Source organism: Psammomys obesus, unplaced genomic scaffold, assembly GCF_907164565.1.
Source record: "Psammomys obesus unplaced genomic scaffold, mPsaObe1.curated_primary_1811, whole genome shotgun sequence".
NCBI lineage: Eukaryota > Metazoa > Chordata > Mammalia > Rodentia > Muridae > Psammomys > Psammomys obesus.
Genome location: NW_026596057.1, coordinates 21,133,938 through 21,152,047, shown reverse-complemented (window position 1 = coordinate 21,152,047; position 18,110 = coordinate 21,133,938).

The window sequence follows — 18,110 nt, the reverse complement described above, 5'->3', positions numbered from 1 at the left end:
TGAGACTGATACTCCAACCAAGGACCATACATGGAGATAACCCTTGTACAGACGCAGCCCATGGCAGCTCAGTTTCCAAGTGGGTTCCCTACTAATGTGAACAGGGGCTATCTTAAAAGAGATTAATTGAAGGGACAAATCCAAGAGAAGAGGGACTAATCCAGGAATGGCTGCCTCTGCCCTCAAGAGAAGGCAGCAGGAAATTGGGTAGGCATACCTGGTGCCGCCATCTTGGCCCCTCCCTGTTTGTTCTCTCATTAATTATTGTTACATACTTAAATCTATACACAAACATTTTCCTAAATGCATAAATTCCCTTTGCTCAGACTGTAAAATGTTGCTTGTATGTATACTGTTATAGCTGACCATTTAGTATTGGTTAACGAATTGGGGTGACCCTCTGCAGTTTCTCTTATTCTCAGTATTTCTAATTTGTGGCTAGTTCAGTCAGGGTTGTCCCTGTTTGGGCTTTTCCCCCCATGAACACATTATCAACTATTCCTTGTGATGTTTTGAAATTTGTTGTTTACATGAATATTTGACAAGAGGTAGGTTGATGTTGGTATTATTATTCCAATTTTAAGAGTAAAGTAGTTAAGTTCCAGAAAAGCTGTTTTATCCAAAGTTATGAAATGATTAAACTAAAAAATAGGAACAGATATCTTTTCTTCCAATACAAAGTCCACAGTTCTCTTTCCCTCATTTCAGTTCCCTGTCACAGGAGCACATGTAAAATTCCTGACCTTGACAAATCTCTCAGTGCAAAACATGGCCCCTTTCCTTCACTCAGTGCTATGTAGTTGACACTCAAGAGATTGGGGTGAGAAGTTCAAAACTTCTTAAGTGTGATGGATACTTATGACTGACAGAACACAAATGAATCCAGCAAGCAATCATTTAAGTATCATTTACGATGTTCAATGTTCTGCCCTGTTATGCGCTTCAGAAATTTGTTAATACAAGATAAGCACAAGAAATAGACATCCCTGCTCTAAAGTATCTTGTGTTTTTCAGAAGATAGTAGGAATCGCAAAATTAAGCCTAAGGAGACACCCCCCCACATGCTCTCACATAAACACACACACACACACACACACACACACACACACACACAGAGAGTAGATAGTAGGAACTCATAGAAGGAAAAGATCCTTGATCGATTCATAGAGGAGGAGGGTAAAAAAATGGCATCTCTACATAGATTATGCTTATTGAAACTTTATCATTTTTAATTGAAAATAACTTATTATATTCTAAGTATATTAAGAAAAATTCTGTGTGAAAGAGTAATAATGTTTTGTCTAGGTTTAGATTTTAAAGACAGATCATTAATGTTATTTCTTTAGATATCAGGAAACTTATAATTGCTTGTAGGCATTTTAATTTATTCTTTTAATCTTCAACTTGCCATGAGAAAATAATCAGAATCAGAAGAGCATTAACTCATTTGTCCAAGGATGTCTCCGGCTGATATCCAAAAAGACATGCCAACACAATGATATCAATTCAATCCTTATAAACTGTTATTGTTTTATGGAACACTGAATCCTTTTATGGTAATTTATGAAAATATTAATGAGTATCCATAAATATGCTCATACCTTTGTCATTTCATTGATTACAGATAAAACACCATATCTTTCGCCGGAAAAAAAATATCATGGTACTGTAGAAAGAAGAGAATTTGTAATGATAGGATATTTAAATTTTAACAGGTCAGACTACTGTCTGAAGGGAGGAAGACAAGGGAAGAGGGAAAGTAGAGGAAGTTGGGAGGAAAGTGGGGCTGGGAGGGGGCCACAACTGGGATACAGAGTAAATAAATTATAAAATAATAATAATGGCATTAATAATAGTAAATTTTAACAGGTAATACTTTCAACTAATCTAATTAATCAATGCAGATGATTATTTTCTCATTTCCTAAAACATCCACATCATTCTAGTGTATGTGCATACATAATCAGAGGTAGACAACAACTAGTACAACTAATAGATATTTGATTTTTTGGCAGAGTATTTTATTGTTTATTACTTGGATGAAACAAACACTATAAATATTATATTTCCAAATGAATATATAAAGTCATTTAGCTCTTCTCAGTGCTATCCAGACTTATCACCCCACTCTGTTCCTACTGTTTCCTTGACTTTTATTTTAATTTTAGATTTCACATAAAAGCGAAAACGCTGTGCTTGTCTTTTTGTGACTGTATCATATTAACATAGTTATTGCTAGTGCTGGCCCATTTACAACAAGCAAAAGGGTATTAATCTTCCTAATAACCATGTTATGGAAGTACTATGCTGTTTTTTCATGTTTATTATTTTTTAATTCTAATATATAGTATAATTTTAATGTGCATACTGTAATAGCCCTTGTCTTTGTGCTGCTGTTGTTTTGTGCATGTGCTGCTTTTTCTTATTGTTACTGCTTGAGATTACTGGCTAGTTTGTCATCTTTTGGTGCTTCTATAAAGATTGTATGATTATGCTTCTTGGTTCTGTAAATTATCAGAGCACAGCTCCAAGATGGTGGATGGTGTGGGGGATCAGCAATGTATGTAAAAGAGGTGCACACACACACACACACACACACACACACACACACACACACACACGTTGCATGAAGGAACGCTCCAACAAGCTCCAACAACTTTATTTTTCCCCTAAAGCTTATATACTCTCAGAAAAAAATCCCAATCAACATAAAAGTACAATGTGGTTACATTCTATTTTTCTTCAAGTGAATGATTACAATGAGAAGTGATCAAACTATTCTGTATTACAGGGGGAAAACAAACTTTTCCCAAGAACCTACATCTATTCATGCATAAGCAACTTTTCATAGATTAACAAAGTGTACTATCATTAGTAGCTTCTACAGTTTTAGGTGGGTTTCCATAGAAAATTTTCAAAAAGTCTTTAGATCATTTATCTCTCCCCATGTTTCTCCTTTTGCCCTGATCAACCAATACAATTAAAAATTTTATATACATATGTTTATATATATAATATATATACTATAAACTATATAAAAATTTATATATAAAAACATCAGTTGTTTCTACTTTAAATCCTCAGGGTGTGTACCTGTTATTAACAATTTTTTATTAAATTATATCAGTAGGCCAAGGGCAAATGAGTACAAGTAATTAGTCACCTTGATCACCAGCTCAGCTTTAGCAAGAGGCACAGGCAGCTAGAACTAGTGAGACTGTCATTATTCTTGTTCCTTTTCCTCCAAAAATTCCTGCACTCAAAGATCAAGAGTATTTTTTTCTGAACTTTAAATTGTTCCCCAAGATTTTCCATCTCAAACTCACTAAAAAAATAATACATTAACCTAACTTTACTAACAAGCTGTATCTCCAAATTCTTTCTAAGGGTGGTGGTTAAATCATTAATCTGCTCCAGCAACAATGTTCGGGAAAGATCAGTCACTGATGTTGTAAGGGTCAATGATACTGCCTAATGAAGGACTGGAAAACCCCTTAAAGTTTTCGTACAATTCATAGATTGACTCAACTTGACAATAGCATGATATCCTCAGGACAGGTAGTCCTCGGGGCTGGAACTCTCTGAGGCATACCTTGTGGCTGTGCTAACCAGTGGACTGTATTCCATGATTAAAGCTCCTTTACTGTTCCTATTGCATGGCCCCCAACAGGAAAGAATATCATTAGTAGCTTCTACAGATGGAGGAAGGTTTCCACTAATCCTTGGAAAATACAAAACTCCTAAGAGAATGTGATGAATATTTTTTTAATTATTATATTTTTATACTTTATTCACTTTGTATCCCCCATAAGCCCCTCCCTCCTCCCCTCCCGACCACACCCTCCCTTTCTCTTCTTCACAAATGCCCCTCCCAAGTCCACTGATAGGGGTGGTCCTCCTCTACTTCCTTCTGATCTTAGTCTATCAGATCACGTCAGGAGTGTCTGCATTGCCATCTTCTGTGGCCTGGTAAGACTGCTCTCCCCTCAGGGGGAGGTGATCAAAGAGCAGGCCAATCAGATTGTGTCGAAGGCAGTCCCTCTTCCCATTACTATGTAACCCACTTAGACACTAAACTATCATGGATTACATCTGCACAGGGGTTCTAGGTTATCTCCATGCCTGGTACTTGGTTGGAGTATGGGTCTCTGGGAAGACCCCTGTGTTCAAATCTTCTGTTCTGTTGCTCTCCTTCTGGGGTTCCTGTTCTCTCCATAACCTACTATTTCCCACTTCTTACATAAGATTCCATGCACTCTGCCCAACAGTTGGCCATAAACTCTCAGCATCTTCTTTGATAGTCTGCAGAGCAGAGTCTTTCAGAGGCCTTCTGCGGCAGGTTCCTAGGTTTTTTCCTGCTTTCTTCTTCTTCTGATGTCCCTCCTCTTCGCCTTTGGGGATGGGGATTGAGCATTTTAAGGTTGGCAAAAGGGTGATGGCTACATGGCAGTTTAGTGTCCAAGTGGGTTACATAGTAATGGAAAGAGAGACTGCCTCTGACATAATCTGATTGGCCTGTTCTTTGATCACCTCCCCCTGAGGGGGGATCAGCCTTACCAGGCCACAGAAGATGACAATGCAGCCACTTCTGATGAGATCTGATAGACTAATTGATAGAAAATGAACTAGCATAGTCACCAAATAAAACTAGAAATCAAATTAAAGAAAAACCTATGTAAACAAAAATTGAATGGAAGATGTGCCAATATACTCCATAGGCAACTAATGACTGCTGGGAGAAGAGAAATTAGTCTCACCTAGGGACTGCTCTGTTATTGTTGCCCTATGTAGAATGGCCATCCTTAAACTCACATACACTCCTGAGAAAAACAATGCTTCATCTGGTTATATTTATATAATGTTGTGCAACACACACACACACACACACACACACACACATACACACACACATTACAATAGTAATCAAAGCAAAAGATGCTCTCAATTTGAGACGATGGGTAGAACATGGGGCTGGCTCAGGATTTAGTAGCTGGGAGAGATTGTGGTAAAGAGGAAAGTAGTAGAAAGTGACATAATTTTAATTCAAATACAATCATAATTTAATACCTCTTTGTATACGCTGAAGAATTGAGTGAATTGGTGCTACATCATTTTTCTTTTACATTTCCATTTGCAAGTTCATTCTCACAGAAATAAAAGGTAGAAAAGTTCCACAAAAGAGCTACTCTACATATTTTATGGAGATATTTTATAACTTAGAATAAATTTAATCCAAAAAAGCAGTAAATAAGAAGATATTCTTGCTGAATTTGACAGTGTGATTAAATCTACATTCTATACAATCTTTAAAAGAAAGTAAGACCAATGTTCATTCCACTAAAATTATAGAACCCTCTACTAACGATACATATGTACTATCTGATTATGAAGTACATGGCATATTCAGATTACAATTCAGTTTTCATGTATTGCTATCAAACTGGTCAGAAGAGACTACCTGAATTGCTTTCTTCAAATCAGACCACAGAGATAAACAAGTCCTATGTTTATCAATATTCTTTATTTACTGTACAAATCAAACTTGCTTAAGAATATTTTGCCTGTATTTAGTAATTCTCTATTATTTTAAGGTTTACCTTTTATTTTTGTGAACGTGGTTGGGTATAGTCACATCAGGGCAGGAGTGTATGAAGGCCAAAATATGTTAATGGATCATCTGCACCTTGAGTTAAAGGCAACTGTGAGCTGTCCAACATAGACAGGAAAACTGAAGTTGGTTTTCAAGAGCAGTAAAAAAATCTTAATCACTGAGCCAACTCTTTGGCCTGCAAGACTACATTTTTCACAGTAATTAAAATTTTAACATAAATTTAATGGAATGTACAGAGTAATATTATTTAGAATAAATACTGTTGAACCAGAACAGAAAATATTATGAAAACTGGGCAAAGAAATAAAGATTTCCATGTTGCAGTTTATTTATTTAGGGATATTATAAATCAGAGGTGGAACGGGGTGTGTTGATGCATGCGTGAAATCCTAGCACTTGAGGCAACAGAGGCAGGCACATTACTCTCAGTTCCAGGCTAACCTGGTCTACTAATCAAGTCCAGGATAGCCAAAGCTTCACAGAGAAGCCCTGTCTCAAAACTCACTTCCATATATATGAAAACTAGAGATAGACAGATAAGTAGTAAAATGTTTTAATTTTTGAGAATTAATAATTATTTTACATTTTATATCCAAATAAGTCAAAATAAAATTTATACTCAGATAAAATGTAAAAAATATTATAAACTGTTATTAAGATTTTGTTGTTGTTGTTATTTTTTCAAGATTGGGTTTTCTTCTGTATCTCTGCTGTCCTGGAACTCACTCTGTAAACCAGGCTATCATCAAATTCAGTGATCTGCCTACCTCTCCCTCCCAAGGGTGTACAACCATCATCTACCTAATTATTAAGTATTGCGAATGTACTCATTTTGAAAGATACTACATAAAAGAAATCAAATAAGAAAATTACATGTACTTTAAAATATTTTTAAAATGTATAACCAAACAAACCTAATTAGCTTGATATGATACAATATAAAAAACATACAAACAAAACCAAAATTTTATTTATTTTATTGTTGTTTTATTAAATTTTACAATTATGTAATTTTTTCCATTTTCTTTCTTTTCTCAGAATCCTCCAATCTCTGCCTATTACTCGCCTTCAAATTCATGGCCTCTTTTTTCATTGATTTTTGTATGTATGTATATACATATATATTCTTCAGTACAATTTTCTCAGTCTGCATAATCTTACTCAAATGTATATTTTCACAACTGACCATTTGATATTGGATTGCTGATTGTTGTACTCTTCCTTTGGGAAAACTATATTGCTGCTGTTTTTAACATTCCTAAGTTGCCTATAGTTCTTTGTGTAGGGTTGAGGCCTGGTAGTCTTTTTTCCAGTATACCTTTGCATGTTTATTATTGTCATCATTGTTCAATTCATGCTTATTTAATCATATTGGTTAGATTCTCCAAAGGAGCGCTGCTGTCAGTTCTTAAAGAGTAGCCCTCTGTCAAAGCATCAGCTTGGATTGGAACCCACTTGGCCAACAACTCAACCAAATGCAAACCAGTTGGAACCCTGTGAGTCTTGTCTGGCTACAGAAGAGGTCCATTTCAGACTCTATATCTTCTATCACTAGTAGTCCTCATTAATGTCACCTTTGCAGGTTCCAGGAAGTTTCCACTGAACTAGGTTTTCACAGTGCCTCCAATTATCCCCCAAATCCAGCTGTCTCTCATAGTAGGTTCTTCCTTTATCTTTTCCCTTTTCCCACCCAACCCCTCCTAATACAATCTCCACCTGTCCCCAAGCAACCTGCAAAATCTATTGTATTTCCTCTTCCGAGAAATCTCTTGTCTAACATCTCTTATCTAACATCTGTAAGGCTATGGACTTTAGCTTTATTTACACCATTTAAGTTAGAGCTAATAATATCTACTTACATGTAAATGGATATCATATTTGTCTTTCTGGGTCTGGGTTATCACATTAAGGATGATAATTTCTTGCTGCATCTATTTGCCTGCAATGTTTATGATTCAATTTATTTATTTATTTATCTATGTATCTATCTATCTATGTATCTATCTATCTATCTATCTATTTATTTATTTATTTATTTATTTATTTATATGATTTAATCATTTTATATGAAAGGTTGTAGTCCATCCCTCATCTCCTCCCGGTCCTACCCTTCCTCCTTCTTCCTCCCCAATCCTTCTACCCTAGTGACTGACAGGAGAAGTCTTCCTCTCTTATTGTCTGACCCTAGCCTACCAGGTCCCATCAGGATTGTCTGGATCCTCTTCCTCTGTGGCCAGGCTAGGTCACCCCACCAGAAAAAACTGATCAAGGAACAGACAACAAAGTTCATATCATAGACTGCCTCTTCTCCCCTTACTAGAGGACTCACATGGAGATTGAGCTGTTTATGGGCTACATTCCAGCACAGGGATCCTAGGTTCTCTTCATGCAGTCTTTGCAGTCCCACCTAGGCCCAGATTTTTTGAATTTGTTGGTCTCCTTATATGCCTCCTATCCCCTCCAGATCCTTCTAAATCCCCTTTCATCCATAAAACTCCCCGTGCTCTGCCCAAAGTTGTACACCCACTTTTGAAATGAATCTGAAGCTTTCTCAGAAAGCTGGAAATAGTGCTACCTCAAGACCGAGCTACACTACTCATGGGCATATATCCGAAAGATGTTCTACCATACAATAAGGACAGTTGCTCAACTATGTTCATAGCAGCTTTATTTGTAATAGCCAGAACCTGGAAACAACCTAGATGTCCCTCAACCAAAGAATAGATGCAGAAATTGTGCTACATTTACACAATGAAATACTATTCAGCAATTAAAAACAAGAATAATGGAAATTGCAGTCAAATGAACGGAACTAGAAAAGATCATCCTGAGTGAGGTAACCCAGAAGCAAAAAAGACATGCATGGTATATACTCACTTATAAGAGGATATTAGCCATATAATACAGGATAAACATAAAATCTAGAGACTTAATGAGGCTAAATAACCAGGAGTACCCTGGTTTTTTTTATAATTTATAATTCTCTTTCAGAACAGAAAACAGGCTAGATACTGGAAGCAGTAGAAGAGAGGGAACAGGAAATGAGCCTACCAGAGATGTCCTCTAAAAGACTCCATCTAGAAGGGAATTAAAGCAGATGCAGGTGATGTCTTGTTTTTAACAGCTAAGAAGTACTTCATTGTGTAAATACACAACATTTTCTTTATCTGTTATTCAGTTGAGTGAAATCTAGCTTGTTTCTAGTTTCTGGCTATTGTGGGTAAAACCACAATGAACATAATTGAGCAAGTATCCTTGTGGTAGAAAGACATCTTTTGAATATATGCCCAAGAGTTTGTTGATTTTGTTGGTTTTCTCAAATAATCAACACTTTGTTTCATTAATTTTTGTATTGTTCTCTTTGTTTTTTATTTTATTAATTTTAGTTGTTTCATTATGTCTTGCCATGTACTCCTCTTAAGTGTCCTTAATCATTTTTCTTGTAGAGTTATCAAGTGTACTATTAACTTGTTAGCATGAGATCTCTCAATTTTGATGATGTTTGTTTCAAGGCTGTGAACTTTCCTCTCAACACTGCTTTTATTGTGTCCTGTAAGTTTGGGAAGGCTGTCTGCAGAATTTCAAAACGTGGTCCAGAAGTTTAAAATGTCAATATAATATTTGCATAGTTTTACAATATTTGAATAATTTTACAGTACTTACTTGGAGAAAATCAGAACAAAATATGTTTTGAGTTTCCTATTTTCTGACTTCAATCTATGTATTTTGAAAAGACAATTTCATTTGTTTTATTAAGAGGCATAGGTATTTTCTCACTTACTATACTATTACAGACATCAGTAGATATATTAAAGATGAGTTGTTCCCATACATAAGTCACATTGAACAACGGATATGACATGTTTACACTGTGACCAAACAATTGCAAGACCATTAATGAGAGATAAGAGAGCCAAGATCCTCAGGAAGCTCTTATGTCTTTAAAGCATTAAAAGGCATTATCCTTGATGTGTTAATTATAAAGATGTCTTCATTTTTAGAGGGCTCTGATCCTTTAAGAAGAATGAAAGGACTTTCTCAAGGAGATAAGGGAGGGTGGGCGGGAGGGTTTAGGAGGGAATGAGGGAGCCAATACAGCTGGGATACATAGTTAATAAAATGTAACTAATAATAAAAAATAAAAATAAATAAAATTAATAAAACATTTCTCCTAGCAAACCACTATATAAAATTAAACAATGTTTCAATTATGGAAAAAAAAAGAAAGTTAAAATTAAAATGTCCGAAAGACTTTTTAAAAAAGGAAAAAAAAAAAAAAAAAAGGCCTTTCTCTGGCATGAACTCAGTGGCAGGCTCTCTGATCGCCTCCCACTGGGGAGTGCTGCCATTCCAGGCCACAGAGGAACACAATGAAACCAGCCCTGAGGAGAACTGATAGACTAGGGTCAAATAGAAGGGGAGGAGGATCTCCTTTATCAGTAGACTAGGGGAGGGGCATAGGGGAAGAAGAGAGAGTGAGAGTGGGATTGGGAAGAGGTGAGGGAGGGGGACACAGTTGGGATGCAAATTGAATAAGTTTTAATAAATGATAATAATAAAAACAATGATAATTCTCAAAACTTTAATATCTTCACTAAATTTTTAAACATAAACAATGCAGCACATGCTGTACAGTAGTACTAAAGCTCTTAAATAGCTTAGATTTTCATATATATGTATATACACACACAAATATGTATATATATATTCACTCAAAATAACTTAAGGAATTACACTGTGTTCAAACCCAATGAAAATGACAGTAGAATCACCTAAGACAGGGATAAGGAGGAAAATAAAGTTATATGGAGATGGGATATCTATATAATTAATTTACCACACATGAACAACTGCCCTGGAGGAATGAAGAGCTTTAAGTTCAGCCAGATTTTGTACCATTTTTTAATAAGACAATACAGTAGAACTTGGCATACGGCACCTGGTTCTTTCCACACTATCAAATCATCACTGCAATTATCCTCATTTTTAAGACATATTGATCCTCAATGACTTTTCCAGCTCATACTACAGTATAAATGATACAGTTAAAATCTGAATTCTACTTTGTCTACTACGAAATTCTGTGTTCTTTATTCAGATATTTCTCTTAAGAGAAATTACACCTGTGACAATTGTTGGAAAATTGTTGGAAGAGAATAGGGCTTCTGAAAACTCACAGTTCTAAGAGAAAACATGAAAATTAGTGAATAAATTAGAGAAATAGAAGGAAATGAAGCTAGAGAAATAACTAGGATTATGTTAAGGAACTAGTTTAATTAATCTTGTCTATATCCGAGGAATTTAAACTGAGAGATGAAGAGATAGATTTATTTTGAAAGTTCACCTTACCTTAATGAAGAAAACATTACAGTGAGAAAGCCCTGAAGACAGAAGAGCCACTGAAAGCACACCATAGTGATATGTGCCATCTGAGAGACACCAGTAGTCTAATTTGTGACACTCTCACTGGGTCTGAGAGAAGTGAAGAGATAGAAACAAACAAACAAACAACAGAAAGTAATATAGTTCTTCTGACTGCAAGAGAGTAAGTACTTGAGAAGTTAAGATAAATGAACTGGAATAATAGGGTTTACTGGAACCCCAATACAGGAGTCTTCAGAGGCAAAGATAAAATAGATTTCAACAAAGCACTTCTTATACAACTTTATAAAATCCAGAGAAAAGAGCAGCAGGCTGTGAAAAAATATATATAACTATTTATATAACTGTATATATATAATTAACTTCATTAAAAAGAGAGAGACAACAACTCAGAAATACATGGGCTGTGAAAGATGCACGGAAGTATGAAAGATAACTCGTGACATGTAAAGGGTTAGTAGGAAGTGGTTTTCTACATGTAGAGAAGACAGTAAGGGAAAAATTAAATGTCTCACAGAGATTGAAATGGTGTCAACTGGTCATCCGAAAAACATTATGTGAAAGAATTAAATGAGAAACAAAAATAAAATGAATTAAATAGTCTCACACTTATGAGAAATACAGAAAGCTGTACTCAGAAAATTCAAAAGTAAAATGTTTGTAAGCAGAAACAAGAGAAAGTGTAGGTAGAAAAGGAAGAGGCAGGAATCATCAACAGATGCAAGCATATCAGTGGTGAGGTGTGCTGTACTACAACAGGGATTTGTGTGACTGATATTTGAAAATCTGGAATTGGGAAATTTCCAACACAAAGAAGCTTTGGAGAGACAGAAAACTATTATATGTTATGCAATATCGTAAAGAATCTAACAAATCTGGACAGTGTTGTTAAAGCAAGAAAAATTAAAAAAATATGAGGTGAATAAGATTAATGAATTTGGGACAAGATAGTACAGAAGGTAAAAGAATCTGTGGTTTGTTTCACAATCCTTACAAACAGAGTTTAATCGCTGGCATCAACGGCGAAAACAGAGAGATGACATTTCCTGAAATATTTCCTGTGACTGTACAGGCAGGCAGTATCATAAGTATGTTTACATTCTCAGACATGAGTTATACAAATCCACCCTCACACACATAACATTTATTTTAAAGTTAAAAGTAATGTCTTCCCACAGGATAATCTTTTCTAGTTCCTATCAGTTGCCTGCTTTCCTTGTTTGTAATTGCTGAGTAGTATCCCATTGGGTAAATGTACCACAATTTCTGTATCATTTCCTCAGTTGAGGGACATCTGTCTTGTTTCCAGGTTCTGACTATTATGAGTAAAGCTGCTACTAACATAGTTGAGCAAATATCCTTGTTGTATACTTGAGCATTTTTTGGGTATATGCCTAGGAGTGGTATAGCTGGATCTTGAGGTAGCACTGTTCCTAATTGTCTGAGAAAGTGCCAGACTGATTTCCAAAGTATTTGTACAAGTTTACATTCCCATCAGCAATGAGAAAGATACACACAGTATATACTCACTCACATAAAAATATAGGATAAACATACTAAAATCTGACCTAAAGAAGTCTAGCAAGAGGGAGGATCCTGGATAAGATGATCAATCCTCATCCAGAAAGGCAAACAGGTTGGACAACAGAGAAGAGAGAAAACAGGGAACAGGACAGTAGCCTACCACAGAGGGCCACTGAAAGACTATCCAGCTAAGTATCAAAATAGATGCTGAGACTCATAGCCAAACTTTGGGCAGAATTGAGGGAATCTTATAAAAGAAGGGGGAAATGAAATACTTGGAGGGTACAGGAGCTTCACCAGGAGAGCAACAGAACCAAAAAATCTGGGCACAGGTTTCTTTTTTAAGATTGGTACGCCAACCAAGGACCATGCATGGAGATGACCTAGAACCCCTGTAGAGATGTAGCACATGGTAGGTCAGTGTCCAAGTGGGTTCCCCAGTAATAGTAACAGGGACTGTCTCTGACATGAACTCAGTGGTTGGCTCTTTGATCACCTCCCTCTAGGGGACAGGGGGCAGCCTTACAGGGCCACAGAGGAAGACAATGCAGACAGTCCTGATGATATCTGATAGGTTATGCTCAGATGGAAGGGTAAGAGGACCACTTGTATCAGTGAACTGGTGGAGGGGCATAAGAGAAGAGGTAAGGAGAGTGGGATTGGGAGGAGATGAGGGAGGAGCTACAGCTGGGATACAAAGTGAATCAATTGTAATTAAAAATATATAAAGTAAAAATGTAATGGCTTCCAAATTAGTATATATGTATATGTATATGTATATGTATATGTATATGTATATGTATATGTATATGTATATGTATATGTATATGTATATGTATATGTATATGTATATGTGTATATGTATATATGTATGTATGTATCTATCTATCTATATATGTACATGTTTATGTATTTATATCTGGAAACACAGCTTCATTATTTAAACAATAAAGTAATGCAGTACCATGTCTAGATTTATCATAACATCTTTAGGAATCCAGCTTTTGATCTTAATAATGTAAATTTACTAATGATATGTCCTTGTGATGTAAAGTTGTAGAGTATAAATAGAGTGTAGAAACTCAAATGTATGTGAGAACATAATTTGTTTTTAGTAAAAGAATCTGCTACTTTTCCATGTCAATAGTAATTTTCTGATAGGATATAATTTCACTTTTACTTCTATATTATTGTTAAAAAATAAAAAACATTAATTAATACAATGATCCTTTTAAATGAGTGTATTCATGGATAATCATAATGACCCTATGGAAACAACTTAAGAAGTAAATATCAATGACCAATATAAAATACAAACATAGTAAACATATTAAGCATTTTTCAAGAATGATGAGAAACATTTAATCAATTTTATTTTCTATATATTTAGTTCTGTGGTTTGCATATTTCACCAGTCCTATTTCTTACTGAGGTGCCTTTTTTTCTGTAAAAACATTTTCCTAGCTGCTGGTACTTTCCCAACTGTCAAAATGACATCTAGAAAAGAAGTTAAGTAGTACTAACAGCAGCTTCCAGAATTAGCTGAGTTCTTGCAGGAAAACATCAAGACTGGAGCATACACCGGGTTTCAACTGGTGCACTAGATAGCTATGCAGTGCTGCTGCGGATTTAAATTTTTATGAGACTATATTTTCTTTTACTTTATTACCACAACACTTCAGATGAAGCACATGAAAAGTACGGGCTTAGTTATAAAAATTTTAATATATTTTGTAGTTGAGGCTTGCAGAAATACTGCAGCTGCACTTGAATTTTCTTTAATAAGTGAAATTCCCTGAAAAAAAATTGTGAAATTATATTAATATTGACAGGTCAAATTTATAAATATATTATAAGAAAATAGTCATATTACCTATAAATAATTTTCAACAAGAATGCCCTGTGGCTAACAGTATTTATGTCGCCTGTGTTTCCGAGGCCAGACCATTCTGATGCAGTGTGCACCTTTCTGATGCAGTCTCTCTCAGTAGATAGTATTGAATATTAGTAAAGGCCAGTGATTCCTGCAAGAATATTGTTAGGAAAGAACATTTTCTTTCCTAACAATCTTAGAAACTGATGTTATTTACAATGTGATACTTAGCTACTACTCATGATTTTCAAACAACTACCTACTTGACCATGCTTTTGATATTTAAATACAAACAACAAATTGAGGAAATATGAATCACAGTAATTGTTAATAATTTGTATCAGGTTTGTTATACTTGGACAATAGAATATGAACTTTAGAAGATTGAAACTAGTCAATGAGTGATATAGATTATCATTTTTTTCCTTAAGATAAGAGAGTTCCTAAGATAATAATTATTATGATACCACTTTTTCACAATAACTCTAAAGAGTTTGTCTTTTAGACACAAAATACACATTTCTAACTTTAATGTATTAGATAGTACAGTGTTTTAAGTTTTGCTGTTCATTTATCTGAACGTCTGATGATGGTCAAATTACAAATTCAGTGTGAGCTAACTATTTGAAAATGATTCTTTATGTTATTAATGTGATACAACAAAAATATAAAATATGTAAGTATAAACTTCATCACATTTAAATATGCATTAGTGAGTCTGCCTTAGAAGACAAGAGTAATTGTTACTTTCACAATCATACACACACACTCATACAAACACACACAAATGCACAAACACATATTAACACACGGGACAGGGGTTCTGACAAGTATAGAGACAGACACAAGGACAGTAATGCACACAAGCCAATCTGAGAGAGTAATTGTTTGGTTGATTTCAATTCTTCTCCAATGTTTCTAGATATGTTGTGTAAACAAAAACTAAAGAGCATGGCTACCCACTCTCTCTATATCTCTTCAACATAGTACTTGAATTTCTAGCTAGAACAATAAGACAACTACAGGAGATAAAGGGAATACAAATTGAAACAGAAGAGGTCAAAGTTTCACTATTCGTAGATGATATGATAGTATACATGAGCAACCCCCAAAATTCAACCAGAGAACTCCTTCAGCTGATAAACACCTTCAGCAAGGTGGTTGGATACAAAATTAACTCAAAAAACTCAGAAGCCCTCTTGTATACCAAAGACAAAAGAGCTGAGAAAGAAATTAGTGAAACAACACCCTTCACAATAGCTACTAATAGCATAAAGTACCTTGGAGTGACTCTAACCAAAGGGGAGGAGCAGTCTGTTAGGCCACAGAGGAGGACTTTGCAGCCAGCCCTGAAGATACCTGATAAAACAGGGTCAGATGAAAGGGGAGGAGGTCCTCCACTATCAGTGGACTTGGAAAGGCGCAGGGAGGAGACCAGGGAGGGAGTGTGGGGTTGGGGAGGGAATGAGGGAGCAGGATACAGCTGGGACACAGAGTTAACAAAATGTAACTAAAAAGAAAAATAAAATAAAATAAAAAAAGGCCAAAAGAAAGACTGAAAAAAAAAAAAAAAAGAAAGACGTGTATAAGAAAAGCTTCAAGTCTGTGAAGAAAGAAATTGAAAAAGATACCATAAAATGGAAAGATCTCCCATGCTCATGGATCAGTAGGATTAACATAATGAAAATGGCTATTCTGCCAAAAGCAATCTACAGATTCAATGCAATTCCCATCAAAATACCAACACAATTCTTCATAGATCTTGAGAGAAAAATTATCAACTTCAAATGGAGAAACAAAAAACTCAGGATTTCAAAAATGATCCTGTACAACAGATCATCAGGAGGCATATCCATCCCTAATCTCAAGCTGTACTACAGAGCAATAGAAATAAAGACAGCATGGTATTGGGATAGAAATAGAATAGTGGATAAATGGACTGAAAATTAAAGACCCAAAATTAAACCCACATACCTATGGATATTTGATTTTTGACAAAGAAGCCAAAACCATTCAGTGGGAAAAAAAAAGACAGCATCTTCAACAAATGGTGCTGGTCCAACTGGATGTCTACATGCACAAAAATGAAAATAGATCCATATTTATTACCCTGCATAAAGCTAAAGTCGAAGTGGATCAAAGATATCAACATAAAACCAGATACACTAAAACGGTTAGAAGAAAAAGTGGGTGAGACATTGGAAATCATTGGCACAGGAGACAACTTCCTGAACAGAACACCAGCAGCACAGGCTCTAAGATCATCAATCAATAAATGGGACCTCATGAAGCTGAAAAGCTTCTGTAAAGCAAAGGACACTGACATCAGAACAAAGCGACAGCCTACAGACTGGGAAAGGATCTTCACCAACCCTACATCTGACAGAGGGCTGATATCCAGAATATATAAAGAACTAAAGACGTTAAAAAGCAGCAAATCTAGTAATCCAATTAAAAAATGGGAATCAGAGCTAAACAGAGAATTCTCAGTAGAGGAATACAGAATGGTAGAGAAACACTTAAAGAAATGCTCAACGTCCTTAGCCATCAGAGAGATGCAAATCAAAACGACCCTGAGATTTCACCTGACACCTACCAGAATGGCTAAGATCAAAAACCCAAGTGACAACACATGCTGGAGACGTTGTGGAGAACGTGGAACCCTCTTTGATTTCTGGAAGGAATGCAAACTTCTACAGCCACTTTGGAAATCAATTTGGCACTTTCTCACACAATTAGGAATAGTGCTTCCTCAAGATCCAGCTATACCACTCCTAGGCATATATCCAAAAGAGGCTCAATTACACAACAAGGACATTTGCTCAACCATGTTTGTAGTAGCTTTACTCATAATAGCCAGAACCTGGAAACAACCCAGATGTCCCTCAGCTGAGGAATGGATACAGAAATTGTGGTACTTTTACACATGGAATACTACTCAGCAATTAAAAACGAGGAAATCATGCAATTTGCAGGCAAATGGTACCAAACGATCATTCTGAGTGAGGTATCTCAAAAGCAGAAAGAGACACATGTTATATACTCGCTTATATAGACCTATAAGATAGGATAAATATACTCAAATCTATCCACCTAAAGAAGATAAACAAAAAGAGGACCCAGGGTACGATGATCAATCCTCTCTTAGAAAGGCAAATGGGATGGACATTGGATGTAGGAGCAAACAAGTAACAGGACAGGAGCCTACCAGAGGGCCTCTGAAAGACTGTACCTATCAGTGTATCAAAGCAGATATTAAGACTCATAACCAAACCTCCGGCAGAATGCAGGGAATCAAAAAGAAAGGGGGGGGGAGTTAATACGACCTGGAGAGGACAGGAGTTCCACAAGGACCAAATATATCTGGGCACAGGGGTCTTTTCTGAGACTGTTTCTCCAAACAAGGAACATGTATGGATGTAACCTAGAATCTAGAACCTCTGTTCAGATGTAGCCCTCGGTAGCTCAGTATCCAAGTGGGTACCCTAATAAAGGAAGCAGGGACTGTTTCTGACATGAACTTGATGGCAGGCTTTTTGATCTCTCCCCCATCCCCCACCCAGGGAGGAGCAGCCCTGCTAGGCCACAGAGGAGGAATTTTCAGCCAGTCCTGATGACACCTGATAAACCAGTATCAGATGTAAGGGGAGGAGGTTTTCCCTTATCAGTGGACTTGGCAGGGAGGAGATGAGGGTGGGAGGGTGTGTTGGCAGGGAGGAG